The sequence below is a fragment of the Pocillopora damicornis genome, chromosome 4 (assembly GCF_964200805.1).
Source record: "Pocillopora damicornis chromosome 4, jaPocDami1.2, whole genome shotgun sequence".
Taxonomy (NCBI): domain Eukaryota; kingdom Metazoa; phylum Cnidaria; class Anthozoa; order Scleractinia; family Pocilloporidae; genus Pocillopora; species Pocillopora damicornis.
The window spans coordinates 27,960,077-27,978,590 of record NC_142673.1 but is presented as its reverse complement, the minus strand read 5'-3'; the positions used below and the strand labels follow the sequence as shown (position 1 = coordinate 27,978,590).

General features: G+C 37.0%; 1 pseudogene across 1 annotated transcript; it reads left to right on the top strand.

Moving 5' to 3' along the window:
* Positions 1 to 500: 500 nt before the first annotated feature.
* LOC149047534 (uncharacterized) lies at positions 501 to 16,536 on the top strand (annotated as a pseudogene). Its single transcript, XR_016185452.1, has 23 exons — positions 501 to 684; positions 1,494 to 1,693; positions 1,964 to 2,035; positions 2,768 to 2,839; positions 3,099 to 3,158; positions 3,579 to 3,653; positions 4,316 to 4,390; positions 5,138 to 5,209; positions 5,467 to 5,541; positions 5,814 to 5,885; positions 6,503 to 6,568; positions 7,492 to 7,563; positions 9,435 to 9,506; positions 10,302 to 10,373; positions 10,730 to 10,801; positions 10,979 to 11,047; positions 11,401 to 11,469; positions 11,924 to 11,995; positions 12,568 to 12,624; positions 12,831 to 13,027; positions 13,619 to 13,738; positions 14,060 to 15,574; positions 16,394 to 16,536. The product of XR_016185452.1 is annotated as an uncharacterized LOC149047534 (transcript).
* Positions 16,537 to 18,514: the final 1,978 nt, after the last annotated feature.

Genomic DNA, 18,514 nt, shown 5'->3' with positions numbered 1-18,514 from the left:
TTAACTGCGTTTATTGCCATCTGTTTGTTCTTTCTCGCTTGACAACTTTAATTTCTCTGGATGTTTCAAACAGGGTTTGCTCTCGAACTTGAAGATCGCGTGCAAGATATCAACATGAACAATCCTGAGTGTCGAAACAACCTTTCTGTTTCGTTCTGCGTGCGTCTATGTCAACATTTGTCATTGTGTCACAGAACATGACAAAGGGTACTTAAAATCATTGTGGCTTCTTTAATTTACGAAAATTCAAAACACTGACGTCGACACTTCGGGACGATACTTGAACTAGCGATGGTGTTTAAACAGAAATGAATGTATCTGATATGAATGTATTGTCTTCACATAGCTATGTTTTGTTCAGGTCTTATTTTATATCAGTTAGAAATACTCCCTCGCAGGTAAGTCACAAATTCATTAGACCCTCCTTCAATATTCAATATCTTTATGGTGCATTAGTGCGAAAAAAGTATGCTAATCTTTACTTTCGATCCTTTCTTTAGAGGAAAATACGTCACAATTTTGAACTGCAAGGCGGTTCTAAATTTAAAACTTCCCATTAACTTGATGAAGCTCAATAAACTCAGCCGACTTGATTCAATTCAGCGTTAGACATCGAGTTGATAACAACGTTTCGCTATTCAAAGAAGTCCGTTGTTGACTCATTTACCCGTGAAGAACATTCAGGTGAGTCTCTTGATGCATAACATGTTTATTTATGCACACTCTTTTTTATTATAAGAAATATTAACTTTTGGCTGAGGCTGAATGTTCTTTATTTTTTGTGACTCGAGCCTGAACGGTACGTGGTACAGAATGTCATTAACTCAATTTCGACGTGACTAGGAAACCTACATAATGAATTGCTCTTCAGTGTATCATGCGATAACAAAACCGCAATATTAGTTTGAAAACAAAATCTCTAAAAATTGTTAGACCAAAGTTCAAACAAAGGAAAAAAAAGGAAGAAAAATAAAGATGTTCTTAGCTGACTTTCAGGCTAGGCATGTTCTTACATGTTGAATATATGTTAATATCAGCCTAAGATTTTTGAAAGTGACCTACAGAGCACACTTTCGAACTGTAATGATTTAATTTACTTATCTTTAGTTGATTCTGTTACCTACAAGACATAGGCAACCTAAGAATGTGTGGATACATCTGAACTTGAGGCTGGTTCAATGGACTTTTAAATAAGTAGAGAGGCTCTTTTTCTCATGCGGATGGAGAAGCATGGTTATGAATTGGCAGAGCGATCTGTTCACGACAACTCTTTTTACAGTGACCCAAATTTCAAAATAGATTATTACAGAAAGCTGTATCGAAAAGCACAGGTTTCTTTCTAGAAGCATTGAAGATCATCAAAATGTAAAACATACTGACCGGTAAACACTATTTGTGACCTTTCTAGTAAGCTTTGTTACTTTCTTTAAATCCGCGAAGGTGTTTGAATCATTAGTGTAGTTATTTAAAAATCAAATTGTGTTTGATCCCAGCAGATTACTATGGACTCAGTAATGATGTTTATTGGCCTGATACAAGTTATATTGGTGTTGTGGATTGTAACACATTGCGAGAGTGATGTTTGCAGCCAAAAAATCTGTCAATGTACCAATTTCGGTAGGACCCGCATGGTAGTTAAATGCCAAGTTCATGGATACATTCCGACAGGAATCCCAAGCAATACAATTGAACTGTAAGTGATTAAAAAAACTAAACCTTTCTTCAGAAAAGGAACCGAGTCATGGTTTGAGCTAGGTTTGCTATTTGAAAGCAATGTTTGGTTTATCTGTTGAATTAAAAAAAAAAAAAAAAAACACATTTAAAAATTTACCAGGCAATAACACCCATCTGTAACCTTTGTTTAGTTTTCTGAAATATGTTTTTCTTACCTTTTTAGCGTAGCTTCATGCTTTTAAAATGATACAAGTGTTGCAACTAATTTTATTGTCAATTTCTTCATTAGGAAACTTTCGAGTTGTTCCTTAAAGTCGATTTCAGAGGACTCCTTCAGGAACCTGACTGTTTTAAAAATACTGTAAGTAAATAATTTTAAAATATGGGATAGATTCAGCTTAAAATTAATAGGCTGGTATATTTACTGTTATTGTTATCATAATTATCACTATCATCGTTGCTATTATTATTTTAAGCTTTTGTGAAATTTAATAACCATTAGACATGTATTAAAGGGATTAACCAAATAGTGTAAGCTTCGCTGTTAGTATTACAGATCCTTGCGCGATGATATATTTGCAATAACGTTTACAATATGTATGCCTACCTGTAATAGAAATTTGATGACAAGCTTGCCTTAAAAGATCTTAAAACCCGAATAAATCTTCTAGCGCAAACAAACAGTCATTTGACTACTGGGGCGCTGCTTGGAATTTCAAAAACAATGAAAATTTGTCACAACACTTAGTCTGAAGTCACACATGAGAAATCTAAAAGCAGAGTTGCGAAGTTGACCAGACATTAAGCATTCAGATACCTACCACAAAACAAAAGAAAATAGTAATTTTTTTTATGGAGAGACTTTCAGAGTTTTAGCACTAGGAGATTTTACTGATTATCTGTAAGCTTCTTGAAAAAAAAAACCAAAACAAAACAAAACAAAACTATATTAACCAATCTCAATGAAGAATTTTTTATTATTTACTTTCGTGTACAAATGTGCAAATGGAGTGCAGTAAAAGGAAGCAAATTTTGCATGTATTTTAATTCGGCAAGCTTTGATTATTAATTGTGATAAACTTTTTCATTCTAGTGACTTGTCGAATAACTTATTTCGACGCATTCCCCACAACACTTTCAGGAATATGGATAAGCTGGAAATAGTGTAAGAATGCGTTTATTTATAATGAATGAGTAGGTTCATATGTTTGTCCGGTTAAAAGCATTTTTGTCCGCAAATTTTCATAAAATCTTGTCAGCTCCTGTGTTTTCACTAATCCCAATCCCTTTAATTTATAATTGCGAATCTATTTACTGCTTCAAAATCTTAAGCTTAAAGTAACTAAATATATAAATTTTAGATTGACGATGTGATATGCAATTTCTGAGCTTCATATTTTTGGAACTTACAATTGTTTCCCTAGAAATCTTGCCGACAACCTAATTTCAGGGAGTTTCTTCCTTCCGGAAAGTGTATCTCAACTGTGAGTTTTGTTAACGATATATTTTTGAAAAGATAGAAAAAACGTATTAAAACTCGCAACTGATTTTTATCCTTACATTAAATTGTACCTTTTTCGTCAGATCGCCACTTTTTTTCTTTACATCGCAAGCAAACACAGAAGACCTTCGATAAATGTAATGCAAACAAATATGAATTTCCTCTTTCTCTCTAAAAAAAAATACCGTCAGGTCTACACTTTAAGCTGTTAGTTGATGTGAAGCAATCAAAATAAAAGTGAACTCGTCATCTTTTTGTCCTTTGCAAAGTATTTACCCAGTATATGGAGAGAAAGTTTATGGTGTTTGCTGGCTCATGTCTCTTACCTAACGGACGTTTTTCAAAATGTTTTAAAACTTAGTAAATTCATTAAAAGTCAATGTTAAATATTTTACTTGCATAGCGTTATCACACACAACTTTCTGTCAAGTACTGACGCAAAAGTCATTCTCGAAGGATTAAAACGGCTTCGAAAATTGTAAGTACAACCTTTTATCCTGTTCCACATGCTTAGAGAATCAATAATATATGTCGTGCAAGTAAAAGAAAAAAAAAAAGACAACTATGAAAGATATAGGGAAGTTATGGAAATATGGACCTATAAGCCTAGTCCAAGATCCAGTTCTCGTGAACTCATAGCCAGCGAATCAGAGCGGGGTATCCGAAAGTATTGGTTTAAATATTTAATGAAAAATTCATTTTTTCCCTATAGTTCCATGCTTGTGATGAAAATAATAACTGCTTTCTCTGTTTCTAAGTTCAAGCTCAAAACTTACCAGGTTTCTTCCATAACTATCGCAATTTCTTAACTATCAATATCCTTTTTTTAATTATATATATCATCGATCGCAGTTACTCATCTTGAATTGAAGAAATGTAAAATGGTTTCCATGTTTACACAGCCTGATGTAAACACGCGGGAGGTTGGGAGAACAAGAGATAAGCGTAGGAAACCACGACGCGAATAACTAATGAAAGATGAACGAAAACCGTGTTTACATACGCTCATGTAAAATGGTTTTATGGCCAATCAGAGTGCGCGTACTATTTGAATTATTTTATAAACTTAGTTCCTGTCTATACACCAAACGGTCAAACGTTATCTAACAAGGATATCCTGCTCATTGTGCACTTTTACAGGAATATTGATTCAAATCCACTTGGACCTACTTTGCCATCCAACTTCTTCGCTGGCTTTAATAAGATGGAGCTTCTGTAAGTTAGTAGCTCTGGAAAATTCTCGAATGATTTCGAAACTTGTAACAAAAACGCCGTGTGCGAACGTGATCAGTCAAGTGCATGCTTGACTACTCTCTCACTATTCCTTTTAGATAACGTCCCTTGTTTTACATAGTTTAAACGTTTTTGCTAAACTCTTAGCTTCCGAATGTTGTTTATTTAGCCAACTGATTTTTGCTCCTTTAGGTCGATTCGGCTTTTTCTTTTTCGACAAAGTGGCCATACCGATAACTGCGCCTGAAACTTAACTTTTCACCGGAACATGTTCCGCACGAGTTACAGTCAATTTAATAAAGCTGGATCAACATAGAAAGTTGCGTTATTTTCTCGCGGGTTCAATTTTACAAAGAATGAAAACAACAAACTTTAGATGAAATACATGCTTTTCACCTCTTTAGAGGTTGGCTGCCATCCTGTACACAAAATTGTTTTAAACTACCCCTTCAATAAATTCTAAAAACTCGTAGTTCCCCCTCGCGATCCAGCTCTTTCAATAAAAATCTTGACTCCTGAGATATGACTTAGGAATGTTGTTGGTACTTTGGCTGAAAAAACAAAAAAACAAAAGAACAAAAAAACAAAACGGCATTGAAAGTGACAGAGAATTTAGTGATTGACTTGTCTCATAAATCCGCTGTCAAAACTTTCCATACTTACATTGTTTGGCAGTTTCCCCTACTCTTTCCTTCACTTCAAACTATTTCTCGCCTTTTTTTCCCACAGTTCCATGAGTGGGTGCCACCTTGAAGATATCGAAAATGGAACATTTAAAGCCATGCAAAATCTTACAGAACTGTGAGTAAATTTTTTCTTAGATATTATTATTGATTTTTCAGATGTCCGAGCGATCGATTATGCGCGATATGTATCGTGAGAAAAGCGGTCTTAAAGTTATATGTACATAATTAACTAGATCAAGAAATTGTGTGTTATGTTCTGTTATGCAAACACTTCTCTTGACGTTTGACTTAGGCAGTCTTAGCAGGTTTATTTTACCGAAACTTTTCTAATCCCGACCAGCCACAAGTCATTATACATTTGTCCGTTTTTAGTGATCTGTCCTTCAATAAGCTGAATCATATACACAAGGGTACAGTAGAAGGACTTACGGATCAGTTGACAAATCTGTAAGTAAATCGTCGTTAAGGAACACCGTTCTTTACATAATAATGATAAGTTACTAAAAAGAACTTTTCAAGAGACCTCGATCGTTTCTATGGACAGTGGTCTAAACCATGGATAGCACTTATGGTACTCGCCTTATTTATTTCACATTTGAATAGATAGGCTGATTGACTTTCATAGCAGAGGCAATACGACCCTTCTTCCCCCCTTCCCCCTCGCCTCCACACAAAAAAAGGAGGAAAAGAATGATTTTGACTCTTCTAATAACTGATAGGTTCCTTCACGGAAACGAATTAGAGACCATAGGTGATGGAACGTTTAAACAGTTTAAAGTTCTCAATAGATGGTAAGTGAGACTCCAAGTGCAAGATAAGCAGATACTTTAAACCTGAAATACTTAGTATATTAATATCAATAGGATAATAACAATTTTTTTTTACGGCCATGTGGCCCTAAAGGCATCTCGCCCGAAGTCATGTTGCCCTAAATCTTGAGTCATGTCACCCAGTTTTTTTTTCAATCACAAGTAAAAACATCAACATGACATATATTGCTTTGTTCGACGCTTGATCAGGAGTAGCGCTAAATAGTCGTAAATTCATAATCAAACGCAGAAGATTAAATAATGTATGACAGGAAAAAGAGGAAGAAAAAAAAGATACTGAAGAAATGACACATTTTTCTGATTCGGCATGACAGCTTGAAGTGGATTAAGTTTCAACGTATTGCGGTAAAGATGTCATGAATTGAAAACATCCGGAATTCTGCTATTTTAAAAGTTATCTTTGAGTTTGCACTGAAAACGTTATGCCATGTTTTAGATACTATATCCTGTAGCTCCTTGGTTTTTGACCATATATGATCGAGGCCCTGAGAAGGACATTGCTTATTGCTAAGAGAAACACGATAGCGTACTGTTCATTTGCTTTTTTTTTTCTGTTGTTGTTTGTACGACTTCTACAGCATTCTTCGAGAGAACAAACTAACATCTGTACCAGATTTGAAAGGTCCTAAGGTTATTGTACTTCTGTAAGTATGGTGCGCCGATCAATTCTTAGCTTGAAATCCCCCCCCCCCCCCCTTCCTTCCCTCCTGGCCATCCACGGTCATTTGACCGTTGCCAGTGCCCAATGGGGTTGGGAAACCTTGCCTTGCTGGGGTGGGCAATTTGAACTGGAAGTGTTGAGTCTTTCGTGTGGAATACAAGTGTTCAATCTTTAAAATATGGAGGTGCACGTTTCGGGCAAATAGTTCACTTTTGCGAGCGAATTGCTTAGAAGAAAAGATGTACGAAGTGTAGGCTTTAAAGATTGGTCAATATGTAGAAAGTCTTGGTTGCTGTGCAAAAAAAATAAAAAAAAAATAAGTGGGCATTTGAACATAACTTTTGCTCCGGGAGCGGGAATTTGAACGAACTAATCTTCAAAAGTTCAAAACCCGGGGGTGCCTGGGGAGGATGTTGAAGCTTCGATTTATTGACGCATAACCTTTTAATACGTACTATTCTTAAATTGCAATAACTGTTAGGATTTGATAAGATAACAAATGATTACACAGCCTCCAGAGATTACAAACTGGTTTATAATCTCTGAACACCCTTTAACGACAACTGGTAAAGATGGTTATTGTAACATTTCCTTCTATTGCAAACAAAAAACTACTCCGCGTTTTTAGTTTGTACATTTTCGTGACTTTAATCATCCTTGCATGATCAAATTCCATTTATTTGGAGACAGCACGTCTTCTCAAAAGCTTATCACAGGGTGCCACAAATTGAGACTAGGTTCAGTTCAAGGTGAGCGTCGATTCAGAAGATCTTCAACAGTACACAGATATGACGTGTTCAAATGATTCTAATTGAAAGACTTCGCTCAAGTATCAAAGGTAGTACAAGGAAGAAAATTCAAATAAGTTTTCACAATTTTTTAAAGTTTTTGTTGTGCTTTTTGCAGGCAATTAAATAAGAATCGGATCAAAGATATATCAATAATTGCAACATCTGGAATTAAACACCTCTTTGAGCTGTAAGTATACAAGTGACTTTCTGTGAGTAGACGTTTCCAATTTGTTTCATGCAGTAAATTCTTGTGATCCGATTCATTGGTGCGAGCGTGATCCATATTCCCAGTCCGTGCCGATGCCATGCCTGTTTGCATTACAGCGTGGTAGATCGAATTTCCCCTTACAGAAAATTCAAACGAGCGCCATGAATATCTTAGAAAACAAATTGGTTCAAACGTCAGCTACGACATAAAGCACGCGCAAAGATTTGTCAGCAACCAAGAACCTACAGTTGACACCGACCTTTTTTTCGTGCATTCAATATTCCCTGCGTGCTTCATATCATTATGAATGCACGCTGGTACAAGGAGCAATATCTATAGCAATAAGGTTTATCTTTCCTCAAATTTAGGTGCAATAATTATATTCTTTCTTACGTTTTAGAACATCATTTTGGACTTTTGACATCGAGTAGTTTTCGGAGATAAAGTTAGCGATGATTCGTCGAAAGCAATTACGTTAATAAAAAGTAAAAGATGCGAAATTCAGGTTTTCAAAAGATCAAGAGCGCAATTTGGAGTAGATGAGTGGGCAGTTTTCAGGCTTTATTCCTAATAATATACATGAAGAAATTACTTAGTTCTGATTGGTTGAGATAAATGCAGTTTTCAGGTATTTCAGTGCAGAAGAGGGTTAATTCAGTGCAGAGAAGTATAACAAACCAGACATTCTGATTGGTCAGTAAACAAAGAAACTCATAGAAAGGCCAATCAAGTGCGAGCCTTGGATTTCGCAACATTTGGATACGCTGAAAATTTGCGAGCAAAACAATGGTCGGCAGGTTTTCTTTCGCCACCGCAACAACAATACAGTAGCTGAGAAACAGCTCTAACAACGAAAACATTGTAAAAAGCAAGGCTCTTTGGTTGTAGGTTTGGAAAAAGTGGTGTTCGGAGAAGGAAATCGAAAGTTACGAGCCGACCCAGCTTTAACACTAAACTCGAGCAATTCTACGCCAAAACTAAACACAAACATGGTTAAACCTCGCAAACGACATTTCATCGAAAGTGATTCGGACATACTCAACAATTCCTTGAACTATTTAGCCGGACATTGAACTTTTTTGCACCTTAAAGATGTGAAAACATCATGGTGTATTATTCTTTCTATTGTACGCGGTTGTTATGACCGAACGCACAAAGTCACTTGCATGGTTTGAGTAAATTATTTTTGCACTTGAAGTGTGCACTTTGCTTCTGCATGATTATGATAAGCTATCTTGTATTTTTTCATGTAAATTATTAATACGTAATCAAATGATTTTTCCTGTGCAATGTTGAATATATAAGTACCTGTTAATTTTTTCAAAGACCACAAATTGCATTCGCCCTACGGGCTCATGCAATTTTGTTAGTCTTTGAAAAAATTTTACAGGTACTTATTTATTTCAAATTGCACTCGAAATCATGTGATTATCTATACGAATTGCACGTGAATGATTCTTTATTACCTATAACATAATAATTACGCAAAAGCAAACAGCTTATCACGTGCAAAACTGATTCACTCATAATTTGCAAATGCTCTTGTGTTTCAGTCAAAAGAGCTATGTTCGGTAAAAAAAAAAACGATATTCTATTATGCTTCTTTATGGTCAATAATTTTGATATCAGAAGCCCAGATAAACATTCTCTTGGCTCTTTTCGAAGTATCAATTTCATACTCTGTATTTCTTGTCTTATGCATTCTTTTATCAAAACAAAAGCATTTCACAAGTCAATCAGTTTGAGGTATTTTTTTCTTATTCCTATTGCGTAAAACTTAACGTCCCTCAATATTATGCCTATCGAATAAACTTTTAAGTTTAAAAACAAATAACACTTTTATCTTGTAGGTTGTTGTCTAGCAATGAAATCGATTATCTTCCACCAAACATATTTCAAAATATTACCATAGTGGGATCAATGTAAGTAAGATTTAATGTAATAGCAGGCAAGGAAAGTCAAATCGAGACATCTTTACCACAAATAAATCCATGAAGCTCCTATAGTTTTTGTCGGGGTTTACCCTCTGAATGATGTTTAACCAGTTACGATAGACTTTCCTGGGTTTTTCTTTACTTTGAACGGGTTCATCTGTTCATGGATTTTTATACTGGTCATGTAACGCTTTTGAGTGGTATACCATAGAATATCCCACGAGTTTTTGTATTTTCTCGGTATATGCATACCCCTCTGATCTCCGTCGACCTTTCGAATCTCTCGATAATTAAGTGATAATGGCATAGTGGTCATCCAATTAGGCTGGGGGAATTTCCGCCAGACCTCTTTCCTTTAAAAATGAGGTAGTTCTTGATTTAAGTCGACAAACTTGCTTCCATCCGAACTCGTTGTCTTCACTGCTCTTAAGTTTCTTCGCCTTTCAACGAAAACATCAACTTCTTGATCAGTCAACTATATCTTTTTGGTTAAATATTTATTTTTACTGAGTTTTCGACCTCATGAATTAACGTCCTGGGAATATTTAGCTCTGACACGGCTCAAACAACACCTAAAATAAACTGGAAACGCCGCCACCGCTCGCTGAATTTCGGCAGAATAAGATCGGAAAGGGCGGCTGTAATACTGTCGAATATACAACTGATTTCTTTTATTCTGGTTGGTTGTATTTTTAATAGCATGGTACCAATAGCTATAGAAGTAAATGTTGTAGATGCGTCTGTTTCTTATCCCTAATCTTATTCATGTTATCTTCCTTATAGTGACTTGTCATTCAACAAATTGCGGTCCATACCAGATGGCCTATTCAATAAGCTTGGAACATTACAAATTCTGTGAGTAAATATTCAGCGCACTTTTCCCAAATTTATGATAAATTGAATCATGTTGTTAGCAGCAATATCCTATTGGAAAAGAAACATTGCTATTTGCCCTCCTCCCTTAAAACCAGCCACAGAAAAACGCTGCAAGTCTTTTTAAATTAACGCTGACTGATTCTACTTTTTACATAACTGTCATTTGCTTTCTGGGAGGTTGTTTAATATAAAACTTCGATCCGATGCCGCAAGCCAAATTGTGACTTATCAAAAAGTGATATTCTTATTGATATTGCTACTATTATCATCATAACCATTATTATTGTTGTTCAAACGGTACAATTGTTCACAATGCTCTTTTTTTCTAAATCAAGGATGATTAACTTCAACAACATCTCCAACATCAACAATCGCACCTTTGAAGGACTTTCAAGCTTGAAGACGCTGTAAGCTCCCTTTTGGTTTTTCATGTCTGTAATCCCACCTGACTAAAAAACACACTCATTAATCAATAAATCGCATCTTGGTTTTTATTTATGTATTTATTTCGTTATTAAATCATATTACGTCTACAATCCTTTCTTAAATAGCTTTTGTGTTTAATACTCTTTTTTAATTTACAGCATGCTGATAAAAAACAAACTGACATTTATCTCTAACGGTGTTTTTGATGAAACTGCTTTGAAATCAGTGTAAGTACATGTATGTTTTATAATGTTAACGTATATCCTAGAATATAATAAGCTAACAGAATATAATATTCAAGGAAACCAGTGAAGTAAAATAGAGGCTTCATTGTGATACACACGGGGCATGATATATGGATGACGACGGCTATATGTCAACATGGTTTGAACCACGTAGTCTCTGGGTTGAATTAGTAGAAACTGAGAAAAATTCAACCATCCAATAAACATGAATGTTTCAATGCGTAACATAGATTGCAAGCGCTGAGTCCTGTTGTGTTAACAATATGAGAAATTTGACTTGTTTGGGTTTGTTTTGTTTTGTTTAGTTTTTTGTTATCATTTCTTCCTTTATATAGATTTCTTCACAGTAATGCCATCAAAACGATTGGAAGTGAATCCTTTAGCAGACTTAACCTGAAACAACTGTGAGTAAATTGAAAAATAAAGTGAAGTTTGAAACGCTACAGTGAAATGTATTAATCAAGCTTACCACTTTGGCTTCAAGAGGATCATTGATCTGTTTTTACGGAATTGTTGCCTTGTGAGACTTTCTTAATCCTTTACACCCTTAGAGTGAATATTCTCCAAACTGTTTTCTATACGTTTTGTAAGGTGCTGGTAAGGAGAATCTGTGTAACAATTAAGAGCTTTTTTCAGTTGGCGATCACCTCCATTCTTCTCCCGACCTAAGTGTTTAATTCAGGGATGATATTGTCAGGAGAAATTGGATGCCAGTCACTCTAAGGGGTCAAAGGGTAAATTTTGCACAAAAAACGGTAACCACATCAACCATATGATAAGAAAAAAAAAAAACCATGTCTCTATAATTATGTGTAGGCTTGAATTAATCATTAACCTTATTATTGACATTTTTTTCAGTACTATCTTTGATAATGCTCTACACTCGTTACCAGATGGAATGTTCGACAAAATGGACACCGAAACCAAAGTGTAAGTGAATCCAAAGCACTCATTTGAATATTTTAAAGGTGACTATCGCTTTTCGAAAGGCCACATCTTGATTTAACGAAGATCGTCAAGGCTGTAAGAGAGATTAATAAGCTTTTAAATCTAAGCTGACCTCAATGTTGTTTCTCCATCTGTTAATTTTCGCATAAGGATATGCGATTGCTTATTGGTTAACGCACCGGACTCAAAATTGAATAGACTGGGTTCGAAACAAGCTAAGCGAGTTCATTATATGGTGCTCTCGAGCGGGAGATTCTACTCCATAAGTCTCGTTACACCTATAAGAATAAATTTGCATTTGAAAATTGGGCAAATGGGGTTAAGGTCCTGGAGAAACTATGGTGCTGCGTGGGTGAGGGGAGGCGGGGGGAAGGCGGGGGGGGGAGTTGGGGGGAGAAGGGGTAAGCTGACGTTGAGAGCGTTGGCCCATCGGCAGATGGAGTGCTCGTCCCTTTACAGTACAAAAACCGCGATAAACGACCGCCGTTGGTGGGGACCACAGATCTAAAGAGTATCGCTCCTGCAATTAAAATTATCATCAAAATAATCTACAGATCGTTGACATGTAAAAACCCTCTTCAGCTGCCGAAAGGACAGTATTAGTCTGTAACGTGAGTAAACCTAACGTTGACGTTTTAAGATGACTTATTTCATATATCATATCTTGGCATCTGTACTATTAGATTCATTGTTTCCAGACGATAGGTGCTTAAGTCAGGAGCCCATAATGGCTCCTGCGAAAGTCTACTGAATTGAGTATTTGTTATAATTAAAATTTCAATTGCTTTCAATATTTTGCTATTTTCTTAAACTTAAGTGACTGTGCCCCCTCCACTACATTCAATATACTTTTGACTGGAGAACAATCTAGCTACAGTGGTGCCCTGGAAAGTTCAGGCTTTGAGTGCCATTCCTGTGGGCCTCATCCCAGTGGCTCCAGATGTCGTAACTGCTCTCTTTGTCAAGTTGGTTATTTCATGCACGCCAAACAGATGTGTATCAAGTGTCCTGCAGGTGACAAAAGACATTTAAAATGCTTCATGTCATAGTTAATTAATTTTGGAACAACAATAACATTACTAGAGAAAATTCGAGCCGTTGTTAGTTACGTTCTTTTAATAGAAGAGGTCTCAAGCTTGGTCACTCCGAGTGCTAGTATCCTAACTTAAATTTTCCCTCTATCCCACTGTCGTTTCCTTTGCTCTCGTTTTTAAAGTTTTCATCCCTGCCTTCTTTTTTTCATTAGTTGGTTCTGCGTGTAAAGTGAGCTGGTGCCTGTAGGGCCACCGCCAATAAGACCAGTTTTCACTCATAATCAGTTTTATGTCGTTGCATCCTTCTTACATAATATCTGGTGGCTACCGTTTCATTTCCGTTGTGGTTTCATTTCCTGTTTTACTCACGTTGCGTGTCACGTGACAATTTCACGTTCTTTGAAATTTTGGAGAGAGTTTTACCTTCGTGTAAATGTTTTAGTTCGCAAAACAGTTTTTTAACGTGATTGTGATTGTGATCGTGATTGCGTTATTGCGATTACCCTTTTTCTTGTACGTTATCTTGTAACGCTACAAACACATTAAAGGCGAAAGCTACATATCTTTACAGGTGGTTTTTATCAGGATGAAATGGGACAAGTTGATTGCAAAAGATGCAGCATTGGTACATTTGTTTCTGAAACGCGACATCCTGGGACAAGTCCTACAGACTGTGTGGCATGTCCATACGGTAACTGATGTTTTGTCTCTGAGACACTCTTAAAATTTTTCACCATGAAAACTTCTCCCTGCACGACATTCCATGTGTGGTTCATAGCGTTGCAGAGAAAAGAAAAACTTTTCTTCTCAATCCAAAATGGAAACGGCTGCCAAATTAATTTCTCGCTAGTTTGAGTACCGCTGGACGCCATTTTGCGTCCGAAAGTAGAACCTATCCTTGGAGCTAATTCCTAACTAACTGTAAGCGGTTTGATGAGTTGAATTTATTTTAAAGGTTGGTTTTGCGCCTTTGTACCAAATAATGTGAATACACTATTTATCTAAATTGCAGGTACTCTCTCCAATGAGACTACGGAATATCGAGCATGCAGATGTCTTCAAAACTTTTATCGGTTGGATCGTTTTGGTCCGTGCTCAGCATGTCCACCACACGGTTTTGTTTGTGGGAACGATACAGCAATACTTGCTCCTAACTTCTTCTGGAAATGGTCAAATCAGTCTGAAAAGGAATTCTTTAAATGTTTTGTTAATAACATCCACTCTTCTAAACCAAATTACGACACCTCATATTCTACGTTTAATACTTTACTTCCAAAGCCACTCAAATGTCCTTATGCCAAGTCTTGCGAGGGTGGAATCGACTCTGAATGCCACCATGGATATAAAGGAGTTTTGTGTGCAACCTGCTCTAAAGGCTTTTACTTCCGATTTCACACTTGCTTGAAATGTCCTCGGTTAACTGTAACAGTTACTTCTTCCATCTTGGTAATTTCTCTTTTTGTTGCTGTGTTTCTAATAGTTCTTTGGGGTGACTCCAAACGTGCAGAGAATAACCGGACAGTTGCAGATGTCGTCATGTCGTGCTTTAAGATTGTGCTTGGTTTTTACCAAGTCATTGCTGGAATTTTCTCGGCATTAGCGAAAGTCCAGTGGCCAGTCATTTTGATCTCAACGGAGAAAGTTCTAAAAGTGTTTGAAGGGAATATCTTGCAGTTTGCGCCACTAAGCTGCATTCATTCTTCCCTGCGTCTCGATGAGCTCGGAAAGTTCACAGTGATCGTTGCTTTAAATGTCCTACTTGTCGGCTTGATTTTCCTTTATCTTTTCGTTAAAAGACGCTACATTATAAACAAAACCGACCGTGCTGAAAGCCAAAAAATGAGGGAAATTAGGAGTTTGAAGAAATCTTGCTATCGGAACATTTTCCTATTGTTGTTAACGACCTACCCCACGACGAGCAAGTCGATTATTCAAATTCTACCTCTTCCCGGTGCGTGTGTAGAAACGTGTTTCTCAAACGAAAAGCTCGACTGTATCTTCCTGCTGAGAGCTGACTACTCAATCAAGTGTTTCACTCCTCGCCACAGCTTGTATTGGCTCATGGCCTCTATACTGGCATTATATCCCGTAGGATTTCCACTTTTGGCTTTGTTTCTCACTTACAAATATCGGGAGTCCCATGAAAACGAAACAGTTTCTTTCGGGCTCAGAGTGTTCTTTGAAAACTACAAGAAGAAATTTTGGTTTTGGGAGGTCATAGAGATGTACCGCAAACTGATATTGATCTCATTGATCTTCCTATTTGGATCTAAAAGCCTTCCTCAAATCGGTCTCACAGTTCTGACAGTCAGCGTCTTTGGAGTGCTCTACACCGCATTCCGACCAATCAAGGACAAGTTTGAAGACCGCCTACAAACATTTGTTCTTTGGATAATTTTCTTTGACGTTTGTCTTGGTGCAGTTTACACAAACTGGGATGAGAGTCAAGGAGAGGACAAGAACGACTCCATCTTTGTAAATGTCCTGTTCGTGGTCCTTAACGCCTCTGTTTTGTTATTTGCCATTGGTAAGTCGTTTTATCGATCAATTTGACTTTACATTCACGTATATTAAAAGTGCAAATAGCAATTACCGGGAAGTTTTAAGGGAGTGGGATGTCTAAATGTCGCGTCTGTGCAATTGAGCATCATATGTTGTGTATATTTAGGCATTTCCACTTTGCTTTTTCATATTGCTTCACATTTTGTCATTCCGTTCTTAGTTATGTTATCACCGAAAACTAAGTGCTTTGTATTCTTAGAGCAAGTACTTTGGAGAAAATCTTGCATTTCATCGTATAAAAGCAATTAATGCAACATAGCTGGCACTCTTCAGTAGAAAGCTTTGTAGTTATCGTTTGTCATACAACCTAATTGGATTAGTGAATAATATTAGTTACTCAGATCACTAAGTTGTCCTCAGTTATTCAAGCAGCCAGCACGAAAACTGTCCATATATATCTTGCTTGAGAGTCATGCCTTATCAAATACCAAGAAAAGGCCTCAGTGAATATAATAAGTTTCTATTTTATACATACCGAGATTAATACTGTGAAGTACTATTGTTCGTGTCTCTGATTGGACGAAAGATGTATTTTCACAATCGTTCACTTCCCTTCTTTGAAATGGGTCGGTCATTAAGAAAAAATGATGAGAATGCACTCCTTCCCGTAGCCTTAGACAAGTCAAGAAGAATTGTTCTTAAAAACAGTCAGAGTGCGAGTTATTGGGAAATTTTGGTTAACCCTAACCCTAAGAGGTTCCTCGTTAACACGTTTTACAAAAATACAAATGTTATTGAATAATTGATAATTATGCTATTCTGTTCTTATCTTTAACTGCGTCAGGAAAGGGAATATCACATGTGAAGTTATTTCGCAAGTACTTTTCCTTCTGCCCGATGAGATGTTTCAATTTCCTTGGCCAAGGACTGGCGCCTCTTAAGAATAAGGCGGTCACCACAACACCTGAAGAATCATTCTTGATCTAGGATGGCACCCAAGAGCCTCGCCGATATATTCTATCTATACCGTTATAACATATCTCGAAAAAAAAAAACAACAACAAGAACAACAAGAACAAGAACAACACCAACAACAGAAACATAGTTGAGGGGGTTTACCTTAGACGGCTTGATTACTTCGTTCATGTTAGCTCTCATGATCAAGCCTTAACACCTCCCCTCCCTTCGGCAACTCAACGGCTTTTGACTGTCGTCCGTGCCCTAGGGGTTTGGAGTTTGAACCTTGCCTGGCTGGGTGGGAATTTGAAAAGGAAGTGTTTAGTATTTCCATCGAAATACAATTTTGTATTTCTTTAAATATCGAGGTGCTTAAATCTTGCGAATTAACTTTCGCGAGCGAAACTGGATGAGAAGAAAAGGTGTGCGATCTTAAGGTATTAAAGCCCAGTCAATGTGCAGATAGTCACAGTCGCCGATCTTGCCTTTTACCAAAAAAAAAATTGATCATTAAATCCGGCACTTGGTTAGGGCATTTGAACACAATTTAGCCTGACCCGGCATACGGGAATTTGAGCAAATCAGTCATTAAAAGTTTAATTAGCAATGAACGAGTTGCTAGTAATTGGATCCTTTTTTTAGCGTAACCTTGTTTCGACGTAATAATACACGATTTGATGAGATTATCACAAATGGATTGTTATAATGTTGATGAAAGGGAAGCATACGCATTGTGTGATTAACCGTGAAACATCTAATAAAATATACCGATAATCCCTTCATCTTGCATAGGGTTTTTTTTTTGAAATTGACATCGCGCAATGGTCTCGAATATCACAAAATTAATGGCCTGTTTACATGTACATTACCTATAATCTCTTATTTTATCTATATCACGTTTACATGATAGATGGGGTGACTCCCCCGGGCGGGTTGCTAGGTTTGCTAGTTAGGGTAAAGCTGTCATCCGGGGTGACAATTTGCAATGTAAAAGTCTCAAGGTGAGGAAACCCGCCCAACCGAGATCGCGTTTATGTGACAAAAAAATTAAATGAGCGAAACAATAGCGAAATAAACGGTGGACCACAGAGGAAATGCCACAAACACACTCACACACATAATCACACTATAATCTTTTTTTCATTTTTATATCGAGCGATAAAATCAAAATACGGCGCGATAAATGGAAATTATCTCGCGAGAAATGGGACAATTGTTAAGTCGCACGTGATCCGCTGTCAGGCACGTTGTTTCAATGGACGAGAGGGCTTGTCCTCTATGAGCCACCGTAGAAACACGGGTGTGTTAAAACGTTTTACATTTCCTTGCCGTCCCACGCAGAGCTAAAATGTTAAAACACTATTTTTTTACGTCCTCTTAGCAATGAAACCTCGACAGCGATTTAATCACGTTTTCACTTTGAACTTAACACTACATTGACTTATTATGCCAAAGTGAAGACATTGCACCGTCAGAAACAGTTAACGCATCGAGCTAATGGCGAAAATCTTAAAGGACGAGAAAATACTCACGTTTTTCGGCAACGTTTCACCACACGTCGCCGTTAAACTCCTTAATTACAAATGCAATAACAACCTCGAGAAACTTCACTCCAACATCCAAGGGTTGTAAGATTGTATGTAAACGCGGGCTTTTTATCGACCTCGGCCAGGCGGGTAACCTCACCTACCGGGATCCCCCACATCCACGTAAACAGGCCCTAACTATAAAATCTCTAAGAAATACCTCAATAAAACCTTATTAGTTGTATTTATGTGTGTGTAGCTTGTGTCGTATTTGTTTTTAGGTTCTCTCAAAGGAGAGAGGTCGTTGTGAGCGGAAATGGAAGTTTTTTTTACCGAGCTGCTTCTCTTTAGGAATGAAACAAGCGAGGAGAAACACGAGGAGATCAATAGGTTGAGGTCCAGTTTGTTTCGGAAAGATCCAAAGGTTTTTTAGCTGCCACTCCTCGCTATTTTTAACCACAAACACTGTCACAGTTTATTCA